The sequence below is a fragment of the Mchenga conophoros genome, linkage group LG14 (assembly GCF_057382185.1).
Source record: "Mchenga conophoros isolate Kocher_MC1m ecotype Shallow Benthic linkage group LG14, M_conophoros_male_GT1.1, whole genome shotgun sequence".
NCBI classification, from domain to species: domain Eukaryota; kingdom Metazoa; phylum Chordata; class Actinopteri; order Cichliformes; family Cichlidae; genus Mchenga; species Mchenga conophoros.
Window position 1 is genome coordinate 36,460,499 of NC_140539.1, and position 19,181 is coordinate 36,479,679.

The following is a 19,181-nucleotide window of genomic DNA, read 5'->3' on the forward strand; positions in this document are numbered from 1 at the left end:
AGGAAGCTCATGAAGCGAGCAGTGTCAGTGCTTGTACGACACTCACCAGGAGACCTCTGAGCAGGATGGCTGCAGTCGCACAGCTCTGCTTCTCCCTGCTGTTCACTCTCATCAGCAACATTCATGCAGAAGAACTCATGGTCATAATCAAGGAAGGAAGCTCTTTTGAATTCAAGCTCCTAGGTGAGGGTGACTTCTGGATAACCTCCAACATGTTGGTGGTACATTTCTCACTTTGGGAAGAGAGTCCCCACATTACATGAAGATGTGACAGGACGAGTCTTTCATTCAGCATTAAATGGTTCTTCTTCATTTACTCTCCATAAGCTGACCCACTCGGACTCTGGACTGTACCAAGATGTGTGCTGGACTCAGGGCAGCGTGACATATGAGAGAAACATCAGCCTGACTGTGTGCAGGACAGTAAGTAAGGAAACAAGTTATATTAAAACTCTTGAAGCAACAGTGGACGTACGATGTGAGGGAGCAGGTGAGAATCTGACAGTCCAATGGATCAAATATGAAAAGATGCTTGGGGACGATTTATGGACTGGAGGTTTCAGGTCGCTTTACAGCTGTGAAGGTCAAACAATGATACAACGGTACAAACTTTTGGTGTGCCCCAAATTTGGTCCTCCTGCAGTAGAGGTCTTCTCAGAGGGAGATGATGTCACTGTCAGATGTTCAGCAAAAAGTCTATTATTCATGAGGTGGATCATGAAGCCGATACAAACAAAAGGAAAGATTGTGCACTTTGATATTCATTCTGATTGGCTTATTAAACAACTTGGCAGGACAACTCTTTCTAAAGACAGACTGATATTCTCTAATGTCTCACTGAAACATGCAGGAGAGTATTGGTGTGCAAAGATAAATTCAGATGATGAGTGTGTGTCAGCAGAAAAAATTTGTTCTGATCCACAGAGAGGCCTTTGGGGTTTACTTGACCTTCTACAGAGTCAGGTGGATACTGCTCAGCGGTCTGCAGGTGATGCTTTGTGTTGTTGTGGTCTGTGTGATACAGAAAACCAGGAGAGGAGAGCAGCTTTCAGCTCAGACACACACTTAGTATGCTCATCAGCATTTAGAAGAAGAAGAAGAAGAAATCCTTATCACCATTTATTATTATTATTATTATTATTATTATTATTATTATACATAAAAGTAACAACATGAAAATAACTGGACTTCTTTAAGTTGCTTGAAGACGTTTCACCTCTCATCCGAGAAGCTTCTTCAGTTCTAAGGTCAAATGGTGGGGAGTCCCAGATTTAAGCCTAGTGGGAGATGGCTAGTGGACCCCACAGAGGGACAAAAGGACCCCCTGATGATCCTCTAATGGCGTTCTTAAAGTCAGCAAAGAGGCACAGAAAAGAAGACCAGACACCAGCGAGGGAGGATAAGAAGGACAGACGCAACAACATTGTCATCCCCTATGTAGCCGGTGTATCAGAGAAACTCAGGAGAGTTTTCTCCAAGCATGACATCCTGGTTCCCCATCCCATTTCAGACCCAGCAACACGCTCAGACAAAAACTGGTTCACCCGAAAGACAAAACTCCAAAACACAGACTTAACAATGTGGTGTTTGCTGTACAGTGCAGCGAGGAATGCCCAGACCTCTACATTGGAGAGACCAAACAGCCACTTCACAAGCGCATGGCACAACACAGAAGAGCCACCTCCACAGGACAAGACTCAGCAGTCCATCTGCATCTTAAGGATAAAGGACACTCTTTGAGGATGCCAATGTTCACATTTTGGACAGAGAGGACAGATGGTTTGAAAGAGGAGTGAAAGAAGCATCTATGTCCACTGTGAGCGACCATCTTTGAACAGAGGCGGTGGTTTACGACACCAACTGTCTGCCATCTATAATCCAGTTTTGAGATCCTTCCCAGACGCCTTAACGGCCACTCACATCCTGGGCCATCTGACCTCAGGAATTCGCATGATAAGGTGGGGCCAGGTTTCACAATGAGCTCACCCGAAACTCTGGCTGATTGGGACCCACACCCAGTTTCACACCTTGGCTCATGTGATTAGAGGATCATCAGGGGGTCCTTTTGTCCCTCTGTGGGGGGAAACTCCCACTAGGTTTATATCTGGGACTCTCCACCATTTGACCTTAGAACTGAAGAAGCTTCTCGAATGAGAGGTGAAACGTCTTCAAGCAACTTAAAGAAGTCCAGACGCTTTTCTTTGCAAGCTCCTTTGACTACGATGACCTGGATGACTGAGAACCTTCACAGACAACGTGAAAACAAAAATATTATTGTAGAAATGAATATATAATATCATAATATTTAGACTTTAGAAACTTTATTGTCATTGTCACGAGAACAACGAAATGAAGAATGGTCCCCGATCATTGCATCATCCCTAGCAATATCAAAATATAAATAAAACAATAAAATTCAATAAATAAATTAGATAGAATACTTAAAATACTAATAAGATGTAACAGTAAAACATTCACATACATTCCCACACACATGCTTCAGACCGTGCATAGATTAACACAAGAGTGGCGTGATGGACATTTTTTTGTAGTATTCAGATGTGTTATTGCAGTTGGATAACAGCTGTGTTTGAGTCTATTAGTCCTTGCTCTGATTGCCCTGTACCGTCTGCCTGAGGGCAACAGTTCGAACAGGGAGTGGCCAGGATGTGAGGTGTCTTTTATGATGTTTTGGGCCTTTTTAAAACAGTGGGCGTTGTGTAGAACTTCCAGTGTGGGGAGAGGGCAGCCAGTGATCTTTTGGGCGGTGTTAATGATCCCTTGGAGTGCTTTCCTCTGAGCCCCTGTGCAGCTAGTGTACCAGATGCATATGCAGTAAGTTAGAACACTCTCAATGGTGGCTCTGTAGAAGGACACCAGCAGTCTCTGTGTGATGTTATTCCTCCTGAGAATTCTCAGGAAGTACAGTCTCTGTTGGGCCTTTTTCAGCAGCTCGGAGGTGTTCACACTCCAGGAAAGGTTCTCCTCTATATTGACTCCCAGGAAGCGGAAGCTTGCCACCCTTTCTACACAGTCCCCATTTATGAATAGTGGTTGGATCTCTGCCTTTTTCCTTCTGAAGTCTATTATGAGTTCTTTGGTTTTTGAAGTGTTGAGGAGGAGGTTATTGGCCTTACACCATGACGTCAGCTGCTCCACCTCGTCTCTGTACGTAGACTCGTCTCCCTTGGAAATGAGCCCCACCACTGTGGTGTCATCTGCAAATTTCACAAAGATGTTGCTGTGGTGGCGAGGAGTGCAGTCGTGTGTGTAGAGAGAGTAGAGCAGTGGACTGAGCACACAGCCCTGGGGTGAGCCAGTGCTGAGACTCAGGGCTGAGGATGTGTGATATGGACTTTACTGCTTTGATTGTGTTTTTATATTCTCCATTTTTGTTAGGAATCATTTCTGAAATAAAATAATATCAAAATATAATTTAACAGAAGATGAGAAAATGCTGTTCCATATTTCACTGCAGCGGGCCTTCATTCATGATAACCATTAACACAGTAAATAAAGTGACACAGATCATGCAAATGTTCATTCTAACTGTATTTTCCTATTCATGCCAAAACCTGCTGTCATATTTGGAGTTTTAACAGTTTCTAAGCTCACTGTTGAACTCTGAAGATCACACTGCTGGAATAAAAACTGCTTCTTGTTGAGTTGTTGCTTTGCATGAAAAACGCACATTTATATAAAGTCAAGTGTGTTTAAGGCTCGATATAATCAGTTTGCAGTAATAATGCCCTTTGCTTAATTCCAAACAAGAAAAATGAGGAGGCTGAAGAAAAATCAACATGCTGTTTATATCACAAATAACTCTTTGGGTAGAAATTGCTGAGCAAAGGGTCTGAGAATTAGGACTCAGGTGCAGATTCATCAAGAGGAGCGTGGCGTTATTACAAACTGTTCCACCCTATAAACACTAAATGCATGTGAACAGGTGACCGGCACAATGAGCTGAAGAGCACAAAACATTATTTACCTTCAGATCACGAGCCGTCGCAGTCGGACATTTTTGAAAAGCAATAAATTGTGTGCCAAAGACTTCTTATTCACATTTATTTGACACATATAAGTGTAACTACAAACTCACAGGCTAAGCCATAAATTTAGCTGCAAAAATATTCCTGTTCACAACTTTCAGTTACAAAACTGACACTGTGCCTCTTCAGTAAATCCAGCAGCTTTTTAACATTAAACACTTTTTGCTGCAGATGTTAGTAAATTTGACCCAAAGTGTAACTTTTCTTTAAATTTCCGGTGTTTGTACTGAACGGATATTTTTCACACATGCGTCTCATTTAAATGACCTGCATGAAACAACAAGGTTAGATCATGTTCTGGTGAAGTAAGATGGGCTTTTTTTTGTCCATCTTTTGTCTGGATCTAGCACATGCTGAGACTTGGCCCCTGTGGGAAAGGGGGGGTGACAAGCGGTTCTTGGGTGCCTGGGGCCCTGGGACCTCATTCTTACTTCTTGTACCAGGGTGGCTGGCCTTTAGCGGCATCGTGGGGACCCTATCTGGGGCCTCCTTCCTTCTCCTTCTGGGATGCATGCGCCGATGTCACTGTTTTGTGCGCTCTCAGGTCTTCAGTACTCTTCGGGACTGCGGATGGTCCGGTGGTCCTGGTTCCATCTCTCTCTCCCTGTGGCTTCTGGGCAACGATTTCAAGTACATTTCATGTCAAAGACACACTCTCTTCCTCTCCCTCTCAGGCTACAAAAGGATTGTGGGTTTATGTATCTGTGCATTTTCTAATTTTTGTGTTCCAGGTGTTGTATCTTTAATTTTTCTTACAGGTGCAGTAACTGGTAGTGACACATTCTGCATGTGTATTTGTACTCTATCCTTTTAATATATTTTCTCGCCCTCCTTTTTTCCCCTCCTGCCTCAGACACTGAAACTGAAATAACACAAGTGGAAATTAAGAAATAAAGATAAAAGATTCACATGAACAAGAGGAGCCTACAGAGATCTTATACAGCTGTTCTTGGATGAACTCGAACTGGCAACCTTCCGATTACAAGACAAACTGCCAACTCTTGAGCGACGATCACCCCCTAACTTTCAAATATGAATGTTATTGTATTTCACTGGTAGTCTAAGTCTAAAAAACAAACAAACTAATATGTAGTTGTGTTTTTCTCGACGTTATTGTGTTTTACTTACACTTTTCAGTTGTAGTTGCTGACGATAAATAATATTGATTTGAATAATTAATGATTTTAGTACGAGATACTGATGAGTATAGATAACTATTTCTCAAATATTTTGATTCAATTTTAAACTAAAATGTAAAGTACATGCAAAGGTATTCTGTGAACCACATACTGAATTTTTTGTCTGAGATAAATGTAAATAAATACCTTATTTTAACACAAACGTTAAAATTTGAGAAATTTATTTCAACTTACCAAACTCAAATAATTACTAAAAGGATATTCATAGATTTTATCAGGCTCATCTAGCTTATATTTATAGTGATATTTACCAAGCCTCTGAATTACTTTTTAGAGTGTATATGGAATATGGCTGAAGTAAACTAAAGCCTAAAATACTTAGTAATTTGTTTAATAGTAATTTAACATTACATAATTCACATATAAAACTATGAGTTGTAATTTTAAATAATTTAAAAGCATGTAGAATAGCATATGCAGGCAAGTATATTTCTCCTTTTTTTTATTATCAAAAAGCAAAGACAGAAAGGAAAAAAAAAGAAACAGGGTAGGGTTCGGTGGTTGAATCATCCGTCCCCACTAATGCCAAAACCAAATCTACGCCATTGTACTAGGTGACTGCTACAGAAGCTCCAGGAAAACATAGAATGGGCAAGAATGGAGTTTAAGCCAAGTAAATCTCGCAGCATCTCCATCATAAAAGGAAAACTGACAGCCGAGCAACTCTATATCAGTGGAGAACAAATTCCAACAGTCTTAGAGAAGCCAATAAAGAGCCTGCGACGGTGCTACAATGCAGACCTCAAGGATACGTGGCAACTAGAACTAAGGCAGAGCCTGGCTGATGACCTAAGGCGGATTAACAACACTGCACTCCCAGGGAAACTGAAGCTATTATTACCCAGACTAATGTAATGGTAAATGTTCTGTATTTGTATAGCGCTTTATAGTCCTAAGGACCCCAAAACACTTTACACTATACACAATAATCCACCCATTCACACACTGGTGATGGCAAGCTACATGTAGCCACACTGACAGAGGCGAGTCTGCTGGACACTGGCGCCACCAGTAGGCAACCGGTAAAGTCTCTTGCCCAAGGACACAACGACCGAGACTGTCAGAGCCGGGGCTCGAACCGGCAACCTTCCGATTACAAAACGAACGCCCAACTCTTGAGCCACGATCGCCTTTGACAATGTACAAGATCTCACTCAATCTTGCCAATCGACTAGAGAGGCTATTGAGCTCCTACGTTAAGAAGTGGCTCAAACTTCCCAAATGCCTCAGCAGTGTCGGACTCTATAGCGATGGGATACTGCCATTGCCCATCCCTAGTCTGGTAGAGGAGTTTAAATGTGCAAAAGTGAGGCTCACGTACTCCCAGGGCCCAATAGTGAGAGGCACTGCTCCCACCCTAACAAAGGGGAGGAAGAGGACAGCCACATCTATGCTAACGTTGGGATCCTCGAAAGAGTGACCTTTGTCTTTTAGATGCAGATGAAAACAAGATAAAAAATACAGTCATGACATACATATGTGCAGCATAATATGCATTTATATACCACCCTGCTACTACATAGCATATGTCTAATTGTCTAATTAATGTCTAATTATGTGAACTTGTACTATCGATGCTATCCCAGACAACCTCCAAAATCGCGGGTAACTAGCTTAACAAAAGGATTAGCTTTACAGCCAAATACTGCATTGGTGGGCAACATATTGCACAAAAACAAAGTTACAACTTATACTTTAAGTACATACCAGCGATACAACCACAAACAGAAGATGCAGACACTATTTTCTCCGACAGGACACCATAAACTGCGTGCCGATATGTTTCACTTCTTTTGCTCACTCGCTTTTCTTGACTGAGCTGACTTCCTGTTCAATAAAGTTTTTTCTAAATAAAGCCGTTTCTGAAGTGCATTACTTGGAGCAACCACAGAGGGCGCTGTAAACACATAATGAATAACAACTGACTGAGAATGATATTTTGGTGATACAACATTTCACAACTTTTAGTGATAACAGAACAGCTGGTAAGTTATTGCAGTGCCAGCTGTTTAATTCACAGTAAGCTTATGCAGTAGGATGATCTGATTTCCTCGTGTTGGTGTTGTTCCCAGACCATCATGAAAATGTTGTTCCAGGTTCAACATTGCAAGTGACCAATCACATTGTTGTGACGTTATTCTTTTGCGCGCCAAGCCATTCGTGCATTTATGAAATTCCAATGTTGCAAGGACAATATCAATTCTGCTTACTGTTTATTAAAGGGTTACGGTTAGGGTTAGGGTCAGGGTCCGTTGATCGGCGGACAGAGGCGGTTTCACGCAGCTTTAGTACAGTTTTTTGTTTTACGCCGTTTTTTCCCGAAGTCGCAAAAGTATGACGTCACAACATTCTGATTGGTCACTTGCAATGTTGATCCTGGAACAACATTTAGTATGATGATCTGGGAACAACACCAACACGAGGAAATCAGATCAACCTATGCAGTAACCACGCTAACTACGGCTGGATCGACGCAGGTCAGACTTTGGGAAATACTCCTCATGTCTCTGAAACTAAAAAGTGGTCGTTCATCAGCTGTGTAGAGAGTTTTCCAGCAGGGTATTGCAAACGGAAACGTGTTGATGATGAAAATAGCGGGTCTGCCTTTACAGTCTTTAAGTTTCCCGGATGAGTATCAGTAACAAAGTCACAGACACAACTTTATTTAACTTTCTCATGTTGGTAAAAACGAATCTGCAGCTGAGAGAATAACAAACTCAAACTGTCGGAGCTGGTTTGATTTTTGGATTATAAATCAGCAGGACGTTTTCACTCAGTCTTTATTTACAGCATGTTTTAAAGCGTTTAAAATGGGGGAATGATGGGGGAATATGTTTTAAATGAACAGCAGTTGTAAAGCCTGCTGTGCGAAAATCACTGAATGAAGAGCAAACAGTGGCACAGCAACATGTGTGAATTAATTTGGTGATTTATTAAATGTATAAATGTTTTTATACTTGATTTTAATCTGCTGCTGAGTCTTTTACACTGATGGAAATGCCAATATCACAGAACATGCAGGAACACCTGTTCAACCAATCACATTCCACTTTGATCTGCGACAAACTGAAGCATTCACCTCTTTTACAACAGTGTTGTGTTTGACTGCTATATTGTTATTTTCTTTATACTGTAGATTTTCATGTCTCTGGAATAGTTGGCAGTAATAAGGATTATTGTCTGTAAAAGAATATCGACATGTGAATTCGATTAGTTTGATGCTGCCAACACTTTCATGTAACTGCGCTGCTGGTTTAAATCAACTAACGGAAAGATATCCTGGATATGCTGACTTTGCTCCGTGGTGTACAGGACTCTGAGACAGCATCTGGACTGCCTGTTTAGCCTCATGATTAATGTCCACAATGAAAATATTAGTCGAACATCGTGAAGTCTGTATAGGTTTCACAGTGTCGAACAAGCCTGGTACAGTTAAACCTGAGAGTTACTATATGGCGGGAACACCAATATTATCTCTTTTAAAAAAGTGTATACACAGGTCACACTGATTATTGGACAGAAAACACAAAGATCAGGTGTTAATCTGATTTATTTAATCTCTCTCCTCCTTTTTAATATTAGTTATAATTCAGAAATGGCGACTGAAACGAGTAGATATAACCCTAGTAAATGAAGCCGGTGTACAGCCAGCTGGGGTTATGACAGTTGTGTACTGGGTCTATCACACGCTTTGCTGTGAGACAGACATCCTGGAAATCCACAAAATCAGCACTTCTTCAAAGAGGCTCTATCTTAACAAACCGCTACATCCTCGGCTAAAAAAATATTAAAAGTTTATTTGGTGACACACAAACAGAGTACTTCAAATCACAGTTCAGTTATTTTCTGCATGTTCATAGTTGTTGTTGTTGAGAAACGCCCACTGAAGGAATGGCCACCAGCCCAAAGCAATGGTTTTGACTCAAACAGCGTTAACCCCGCCCCCTGAGTTTGATGGGTGATGCTGACAGATAAAAATAAATCAAGAACACAGCTGCAGGGTCAGGAGTGCCAAAATGAATAAAAAAAAAAATACATAATTAAATAATGAATTAAATGTTTTGTATAATTAATTAAAAATGGAAAATGAAATTAATGGGCATCTATTAATTACTGCCACATTTAATTAATTATTTATGGTGTATTAATTAATTAATTTTGTCACTCCTGACCCTCCATACTCTTGATCCCTGCATCCCTTCATCAGCACATTGGGGGCATTTAGCCCTAAGAACTAATACTTAGTAAAGCAAAATACACCAAACTTATAATTTAGTAAAGGGGGAGGAGCTACGGAGAATGAGCCTTATCAGTGTGGAGTCCATGCAGTTCTGGCTGGGAAACCCCACACATGTACTATCGGTGTCCCACTGATGCCCCACTACAACAGTGACATGTGGAACCTTAGTATTACAAAAATTCCATCTGAATAATAAAAAAATTAAATATATACAATGCACATTTGAGAAAGTTCACTATGACTCACTCAGTACATTATAGCTCAGTAAGGAGCTTGGAAAGAAAAACATCTGGCATCAGGAAATCTAGATGTTTTTCTTCTCTACAAAGGTGTATTAAAAAAAGAACAGCAAATTATAATATTACAGCGGATGTGTGACCTTAAAGGTTTCTGGCTGAAAAAAAGGTCACTGATCAAACTGATTCTTGCTCGCTGAGTGCAAAAAAACATTTTAATCAGATTCTCTGGAGGAAAATTTGAAAACATTTCCTCCTAACTTCTCAGTATTCACTTATCAGCATTCAGTCAAATGTTCATTTACGGGTGTAGTTAAAAAAATGCTAATAACTGACTTTCCACAGCAGTTGTTTGGTCGGACACAGTGAGAGATGTAATCTGTTACTCTTCATGTGAGAAAGAAGGTGTCTCTGAGATGTACTAATAGTGTGTTAGTTCCAAATAGTAAATTAGTGAATGTATTTCATGGCAGTTTGATTATTCTGGGACAAACAGTGCAGTCTTCCTCAAAGCATCACTGTGAATATAATCATATAATGTTAAAAATATAATAACAGTCTTTTTTATTATTGGTCAATGAAATAAATAAATCCTCTTTATTATCAGAGTGAAAACACTTCCACAAACGAACGTCAACTTATGACTCCATAAATATTCAGCCATTCAAAGGTGACTGACCTACTTCAACAGCCAAAATCACATATTTCTGGAAGGTCCACTCACTGGTTATTCAGCATGCCAGGCTGCAGTTACACCATGCAGACAAAAGAGCACTCGGAGCAAGTTAAAGGAAAGTTTATTCAAAAGTAGAAGTCTGGGAATGGAGACAGAGGAGTTCACTTAAATCTGTCATTATGAAACGGAAGCAATCAAATCTGCCTAAATCTGACACTCAAAGGTAAACTGGATACCTGGCTGACCATCACGTTCACGACCAGGTGAGGACGGATCAAAGATCAGGAGTCGATTTCAGGCTTGGGCTTGCTTTCATCATATTAGTCCAATCCAACTTTATTTATAGAGTACGTTAAAACCAACATGGTTGAACAAAGTGCTTTCCATCACAAAAACTGAGATAAAAGTAAAAAAAACATAAACAGACAAAGAAAGTGAAATAACAATAAAATAAATACATAAATGAAAAAAAGATTTAAAAATTAAATGCTTAAATATATTAAATATTAAAACTAGTGCTGTCAGTGTTAATCTTGTTAAAATGACGTTAACGCCACGCGGCAAATCTCCGTTAGTGAATTAACGCAGATCGTGTGGTTGTTTGCTGACAACAGAAAAAAAACATCAAAGGAGAAAAGTTGCATCTAAGAACACGTTTTTTTCTTACTGATGCTCATTAGTGAAACACAAAGACATTAGACAAAAATGAAACTTTAGACCCTCTCCTCCCCCAACAGAAGTCAAAGGGATCTTCCAGGAATAGTGACACTGTTTTCTGGAGAATTGATTGGTCAGTACGTCGTGATTTCATACCTGCTGATCTCTAATCTGGAACCTAACCGGCACCAGCAGAGTAAAAGACACTTAACAGCTAAATTGAATCAAGCATAAAAACATTTTAGGCATCAAGACAAGTCATATTATCTGTGAATTTCCCTTTTTGTGATTGGTCAGATGCTGCCAACACCTCCCTTTCCTTGTGAAGGTGCATGAGAAACCCTGAATTAACTTTGCTAACCAGCGGTTATCCTGATCACGACTGTTAGTGTAAGTGAATCCAGATGATGGAAAGAAAACCTGGGCATGCTGAAATCACTTCGTAGTATGTGCCCCAGGGTTCAAAGGCCATCCAGTCGCACCATAACAAGAACATGGGAACACTAATGTTGTTTCTCCTTTTACAGTCATAATCTGCATTCATGAATGTTAAAAATGATTTTATTAGAAATGTATTTTGAAACAGAAGAGGTATTTCAGTTAAGATAACACAGAACTACTTCAGTGATAGTGGACGAGATCTTTCCACTGCTGTGCAGTCCAGATGTACAGCTCACAGACTGATGGCAACCTCTCAGAAAACACGAGTTACAGTAGTAGTGATAAACAGTGAGACAAAGATCCTCTGCTGAAGCAGAAAAGGTTTAATATATTTCCTATGTAACCTGCAGGGGTGATTCTCAAGTCTGTTGGAGCCCAGGCAAAAAGGGACAAGGACACCTGACAGCCCAGTGTGCCCAGCAGAGCTGACATGAGGGCTGTTTCAACTGAATCACACACTCTGCTTGCCAGAGGTGAGTGAGTGGAGTCATGTGGGGTTCCTTTAGGGACGTCAGGTCCAGCGTACCGCCACTGCAGACTCTGCACATTATCGCTGCTGTAGTCTCAAATTTGTGCAAACAGTGCATTGTGGGTTGTGTTGTATCCGAATCTGCTGGCAGGCATCTTTTTCTCAATCCTGCCAAACTCCGCCCCTTTCATGTAAGCGTGCAGGGAAGACCCTGTGTTAGAGAACTGATAACAAACTCTGTGTGACAGTTTATCCTGATAACAAACGTTAGGGTACGTGAATCCAGATGATGGAAAGATAGCCCGGGTCTGTTGATGAGTCTCCACTTAAACACTGACTTTGTTTGTGTTTCCTGGAGTCCCGTCAGTCCTGTAAACCAGCGTCCCCAACCTTTTTTGTGCCACGGACCTACAATATTCTCAAGGACCGGCCTTTAAGGTGTCGAGGATAAATACAACAAAATAAAACCAGTACCGCTGCCAAAACAAGAAGAGTTATTCAAAACACATGAGAAAAGACCCAGGAAAACAGAGTTAATGATTAAAAAAGATTTTAAAAAATAATGCTTAAAAATTCATAGTTTTTCATTAAACTATTTTAATTAAAATAAAATATTTTAAAAAAAAATTTAAACTCTACCACCAAAAATCAAAAAATAAAAATAATAATAAATGATGATAACATGTATTTATTATGTTGCTCTTTGTTTGATTTCTCTTCTGTTTTTTTTCTCCATACAGGTGATCCAGGTGTTTTGTTTGTTTTTCTTTTTGTTCCTTCCCCCCTTTCTCATCATCTCTTCTCCCCTCTGTTTTTCTTTCTCTCCCTCTCTTTCTTTCATTCTTTCCTTCTCCCTGTCCTTTCCCCCAGTCATGTCTGTCCCGTCTGTAACAACTGATAATAAAATAAAATAAATACACAATTATAATAAAGGTCAATCAAATGGACCAACATGGCATCTTTCTCGGCCTTCAAACAACAATTCTGATGGCTAAAGATCCAAATGGGACAGGCAAATAAATAAATGATGATAACCATGTGCAGCTTCTCTCGTCTTCCATTTTTCCCTGATATGTTTCACTCTAAATCAGACACGTGTTAAAGTGTGTTGGCTGCATATTAAGGTCAAAATGCTGATGAGCTCTGATCCAGTTGACTGATATACTCTGCTCTACATCCTGCACTGAAATATGAGGATTGTGTGTTTATTAAAATTTAAAATCATCGTGCAGTCATTGACAGAAGAGCATCAACATTCAGCCTGTTAAATTATATTTAGATATTTTTATTTCAGAAATGATTCCTAACAAAAATGGAGAATATAAAAACACAATCAAAGCGGTAAAGTCCATATTATGAAGTGTTTGCTGTATCAGACAATCATGTTTATTCACAACAATGAAAACAATATAGTGCAGATAAACATGGTGCTGTAATGAATCTGCTCTTAAACACAATAACAAAATACATTTTCCAAGAGAGATGATAATGATTCACATCAGAGTGAAGAACGAATACATTTACAACTGGTTTCTAACATTTCTTATAGATCGAACTGATCACTGATAGAAACAGAAGAATATTCAAAATGATACTCTGAGAGATACATGAATGAGATATGGATAAACATCAAATTACATAAAACAAAAAAGCACAAAATCACTATAACTGAAATAAAATATGAGCAGAAATATAGAAGAATTAAGTAAAAAGATAGAAAAAGGCAAAATGTTTAAAATATATAATCACATAAGAGACTGAACCGTCCAGTCAGGTCACAGATTCATATCTACAATAATATTTTTCTTTGTTTTTGTTTTGATTTAATCACTTCTATGTATTATTATTATCATCATCATCAGCATATTAAGTGTGTGTCTGAGCTGAAAGCTGCTCTCCTCTCCTGGTTTTCTGTATCACACAGACCACAACAACACAAAGCATCACCTGCAGACCGCTGAGCAGTATCCACCTGACTCTGTAGAAGGTCGAGTAAACCCCAAAGGGCTCTCTGTAGATCAGAACAAATGTTTCTGCTGACACACACTCATCCTGTGACTTATAACCTGCACACACATACTCTCCTGCATCTTCCAGTGAGACATTAGAGATTATCAGGCTGTCATGGGAACAAGTGATTCTATTGTCACTGCAGAACTTATCATCGTACACAATTTTGCCTTCTGTTTGGATCGACTTCATGAACATAAAGCCCGAAGTACTAGTTTTCCAATCATCAGAGCATCTCATAGTGACTTCATCTCCCTCTGAGAAAACCTTTACTGCAGGTGGACCAAATTTAGGGCACACCAAAAGCCAGTACGCATGTCTTACTTTTTCACCTGAACAGCTGTATTTACCTGAATCATTTAACGTTAATGATGGAAGTACCAGCGAGAAGTTTTGACCAACTTCTTCATCAATATTGTAGGCAACTGCCTCCCTCCACCAAACCGGGGGCTGGTCATGAATGGGGTCCATGAAGGGACACTCCAGCACATCTGTGTCTCCCTCTGAAGCATAACGTAGCTTTGTTTGTCTGATCAAACGTACAGAGTAAGTGCTCACACACTGCTGTTGGTTCATCAACAGGCAGATGTAAACAGTTTGTTGTCCATTGAAGACATGAAGAAGAGATGCGTTTTTTGCCTCCAGGAAACTTTCTTGGACTTTATTCACCTTCAAAATTCTGTCTTTATAATCCGTCCTGGGTAGTTGCCACTCCCCGTAATGTCTGATCCAACGCACCGTCAGATTCTCACCTGCTCCTTCACATTGTACGTCTACAGTAGAATCAGAAGCTATGATAGATTCTTCCCCCCATACTGTCTTGCACACAGTCAGGCTGATGTTTCTCTCATATGTCATGTTGCCCTGAGTCCAGCACACATCTTGGTACAGTCCAGAGTCTGAGTGGGTCAGGTTGTTGAGAGTAAATGAAGGAGAACCATGAAATGTCTCAGGAAATGAGAGTCGTCCTGTCAGGTCTTCATGTACTGTGAAGTTTCTGTTCCAGGGGTCAGAGATGTTCCACAGGACCAGAGTATCTTCACCAACACGTCTGGAGGTGATGCAAGAGCTGTTTTGATCTGGGAGCTTGAATTCAAGAGAGCCTCCTTCTTCAATAGTGAGAATAAATTCTTCTGCATGAATGTTGCTGATGAGAGTGAACAGCAGGGAGAAGCAGAGCTGTGCGACTGCAGCCATCCTGCTCAGAGGTCTCCTGGTGAGTGTCGTACAAGCACTGACACTGCTCGCTTCATGAGCTTCCTGTTTGTGGTTGGAGGAGGAACGTCACTTCTTTATCACATCATCAAGGAACACTTTGAAGCATTTGGCTCGATATCACGCCGTATATCTGCTTTCACTCTTCACAGGCCAAAGTGTGGACACGTTTTTTTATACTTCGTTGCATGGGTCCAGGGGTATCAAACATGTGGTCTGGAGCACAGAACCGGCCAGTCACAGTGTCCAATCTGAACCATTACAAGTGAGATAAAGTCAGCTTTACCACACAGCCATGAATATTTCTAAAAATGTAAAAGTCCTTTCTAAACTATTTAAAACTTTTTGAATTGTTTTTTAGTTTCAAAAACAACTAAAAAAATGTTGTTTCCTATGTGATCCTTCATAAAACATCACATATTTTCCAACATAATTCAGGGTTTGGTTTGGTCTAAGTAAGCAGAGAAGTCCAGCCATCCAGTTTTCATGCAGATGTTTACATGAAGCTCATCATCTGATGATGAAACTTACTTTGCACCCAAGCAGCCCAACCAGAAATTGAAAGTGTACATGCATCAAGGGACGGAGCGCATCCCGTCAATAGGTCCAAAGTGCAATCGAGGCTAATCCCATGATCTTCTTATTTTCTTGTAGACCGAAGTTGAAAATCTGGCAGTATTTATTTTTGTGTTTTTTTTTTCACTGTCAGCCGTCCTTCTCCTGTATTTGGGCCTGTTTGTTAATTTATTTCAATCATGTAAACAATATACAGGTACATTTAGCAAAGAAAATTAGAGAAAAAAATACTATACAAAATAAAGTTAATACATTTCAATATTGCTTCTGTTCTGATTCAGTTACATGTCGAAAGGGAGAGGGAAGAAGTACACACTTATTTAATCGCACCCCTTTGCCATAAATTATCCGTCAATATTTAGTCAGCTTCCTCACTGATAAGGAAGGACGATCGTGGCTCAAGAGTTGGGAGTTCGCCTTGTAATCAGAAGGTTGCCGGTTCGAGCCCCGGCTCGGACAGTCTCGGTCGTTGTGTCCTTGGGCAAGACACTTCACCCGTTGCCTACTGGTGGTGGTCAGAGGGCCCGGTGGCGCCAGTGTCCGGCAGCCTCGCCTCTGTCAGTGCGCCCCAGGGTGGCTGTGGCTACAATGTAGCTGCCATCACCAGTGTGTGAATGTGTGGATGACTGGATATGTAAAGCGCTTTGGGGTCCTTAGGGACTAGTAAAGCGCTATATAAATACAGGCCATTTACCATATAATCTGTAATAAAAATAGTGAACAGATTTCTGATGTAATATATAATATAATATTACACCATGAAATTTTCTAAATAGCAACATTCACTTAATTTCAACATTTTCCCTTTTCTTTATAGCTCAAGAAGATCATATCTCTATAACTCTTGTTGAACTGTTTTATGTTTGGATATTGCTTCAATTTCATATTCAAACTGTTCCACAGCTTCACTCCATGCACAGAAACACAAAAGCTTTTTCCTGTTGCACGTACCTTCCCTGTTTTGAGTTACAAAAACCCCTTAAATTATAACTTATTCCTTTAAAAAAATAACATACTCTGAACAGGCTGATATCCAGATTGACGTTTTGGAAACTGATTTTGCTTCTGCAGCATCCTGTGTGCAATCCTGTTAGAATATGTCTGATCAGGGCGATGGTTGGATCCTGTTAAATACCCCAATTCTTTGATCTTTGGGCTGAAAGAAGAACAACACTTGGTGTTTAATGCTCAATCAACAATCTCTTTATACCATACAACCCTTTAGGCATAAACGTCTGGATGGGAGATTTGCACAGGAGGTGGAGTTTTCCATCTACCCAGCTCCCCAAGTGTCCACCGCTGTGGTTGAGCCATACAACTCCATCCTGACCACCCACTCCACCCTAGAGCACTCTGACTGTGCCTTCATGGTAGATAACGAGATGACATCTGCCGTAGGAACCTCGATATCGCGCGTCCTACCTACACCAACCTGAACAGGTTGATCAGCCAGATTGTGTCCTCCATCACTGCTTCGCTCCGCTTCGATGGCGCCCTCAATGTTGATCTGACAGAGTTCCAGACCAACTTGGTGCCCTACCCTCGTATCCATTTCCCCCTGGCCACCTACGCCCCCGTCATCTCTGCAGAGAAAGCTTATCACGAGCAGTTAACTGTATCAGAAATCACAAACGCTTGCTTCGAGCCAGCCAATCAGATGGTGAAATGTGACCCTCGCCACGGCAAGTACATGGCCTGCTGCCTTTTGTACCGTGGCGATGTGGTGCCCAAAGATGTCAACGCTGCCATTGCTACCATCAAAACCAAGCGCACCATCCAGTTCTTGGACTGGTGCCCCACCGGTTTCAAGGTCGGCATCAACTACCAGCCACCCACTGTGGTTCCTGGTGGAGACCTGGCCAAGGTCCAGAGGGCTGTGTGTATGCTGAGCAACACCACCGCCATCGCTGAGGCTTGGGCACGACTTGACCACAAGTTTGACTTGATGTACGCCAAGCGTGCATTTGTTCACTGGTATGTGGGTGAGGGAATGGAGGAGGGTGAGTTTTCTGAGGCTAGAGAGGACATGGCAGCTCTAGAGAAGGATTATGAAGAGGTTGGAGTTGACTCTGTTGATGGGGAGGGAGATGAGGAAGGTGAGGAGTAGGTTCATTGCAATAAAATCATCAAAGTTATGCAAGTTCGCTCAGAAGCACTGTTACGTTGTTATACCAAATCTTGTTACACATTCCTGTGTATATTTTTCAACTTTAAATAAATGTGTTTGAAAATGTGTTTTAATGCTATGTGAGAGTGTAACATGGAGACATGACCACTTTGTTTTGTAGTTCTGTTCTTTCAATATCAGCACTTTCTTTTATTAAGGTGCTGCTTAATAAAGAGTACATGAGCTGTTTAATCACTGGTGTGCTTAATTTTAACCCCCCAAAATCTAGAAAAGAAAGTTAACCGCTAGGTTAATTCTGAATAAAGTAAAATAACGTAAATAAATTAAAATATAATAATTTAACATTATAATAACTAAAAGCGACATTTTTAGTGAATCTATATCTTTCTTAACCCCCCTAGTTCACAAAGCCTTAAAGTTTACTCTTCGGGCGCCCCTCATCCGCCGTTTTTTTCCGCCAAAATTATCCACACCCACTGCCGCGCTATGCATTCTGGGATATGTTGGGCCACGAAGTATACACCGCCACATCCTTAAAATTCAGGGAAATGAAGGACGCATTTGAGGGCCGGATTTCGAGCAGCCTTCGAAGTGGGACAGCCTTCGAAGTGGGACAGCCTTCGTCGCGTCGCTGTGACGTAATCGGCCTTAAAATGCGGCCTTTAAGGCTGCAGACCCTGAATTAGGATACAGCCATAGCCTAACATATGAAACAGGAAAAGACGGCCGTGTAATCCCTTTATTTCCCTTGAGAGAGAAATGGATCTGAAACCACAGAAATCAGAGTGTTTGCAGAGTGCAGACACACAGATAATGAAGACATGCTGCTCGGAAATGTTAGATACAGATAAAAATGGTGTGTGTGTGTGTGTGTGTGTGTGTGTGTGTGTGTGTGTGTGTGTGTGTGTGTGTGTGTGTGTGTGTGTGTGTGTGTGTGTGTGTGTGTGTGTGTGTGTACTGAGCCAAGATTGCAAAACAGCCCAACTGCCTCAGTAATTATGGACCTTATAGTCCTTACAAACACTGTTTCACTACCTTCATTAAACATTTTACATACATATGTCACTGCTGTATAATTTACAGCAAACGCCGTGAACGCAGCGGTGCACGAGCCACTGCAGTGGAGCTCACGTACAGCTTTGTGGGCTCAAAATGTGGTTAGAAATATTTTGTACTTGTACTTTTGTATGTGTAAAAAGAATTTGTGTGTGTGTAAAAAAGATTTGTATGTGGACTTAGCCAAAAAAACCCCGTGTGAATCTCTGCAAGTTACAAGTACGAATTT

At 40.7% G+C, this 19,181-nt stretch overlaps 1 pseudogene; it reads left to right on the plus strand.

Annotated features, from left to right (window-relative positions):
- The first annotated feature begins 14,958 nt into the window (after positions 1–14,958).
- Positions 14,959–17,906, plus strand: LOC146560285 (tubulin alpha chain-like; annotated as a pseudogene).
- Positions 17,907–19,181: the final 1,275 nt, after the last annotated feature.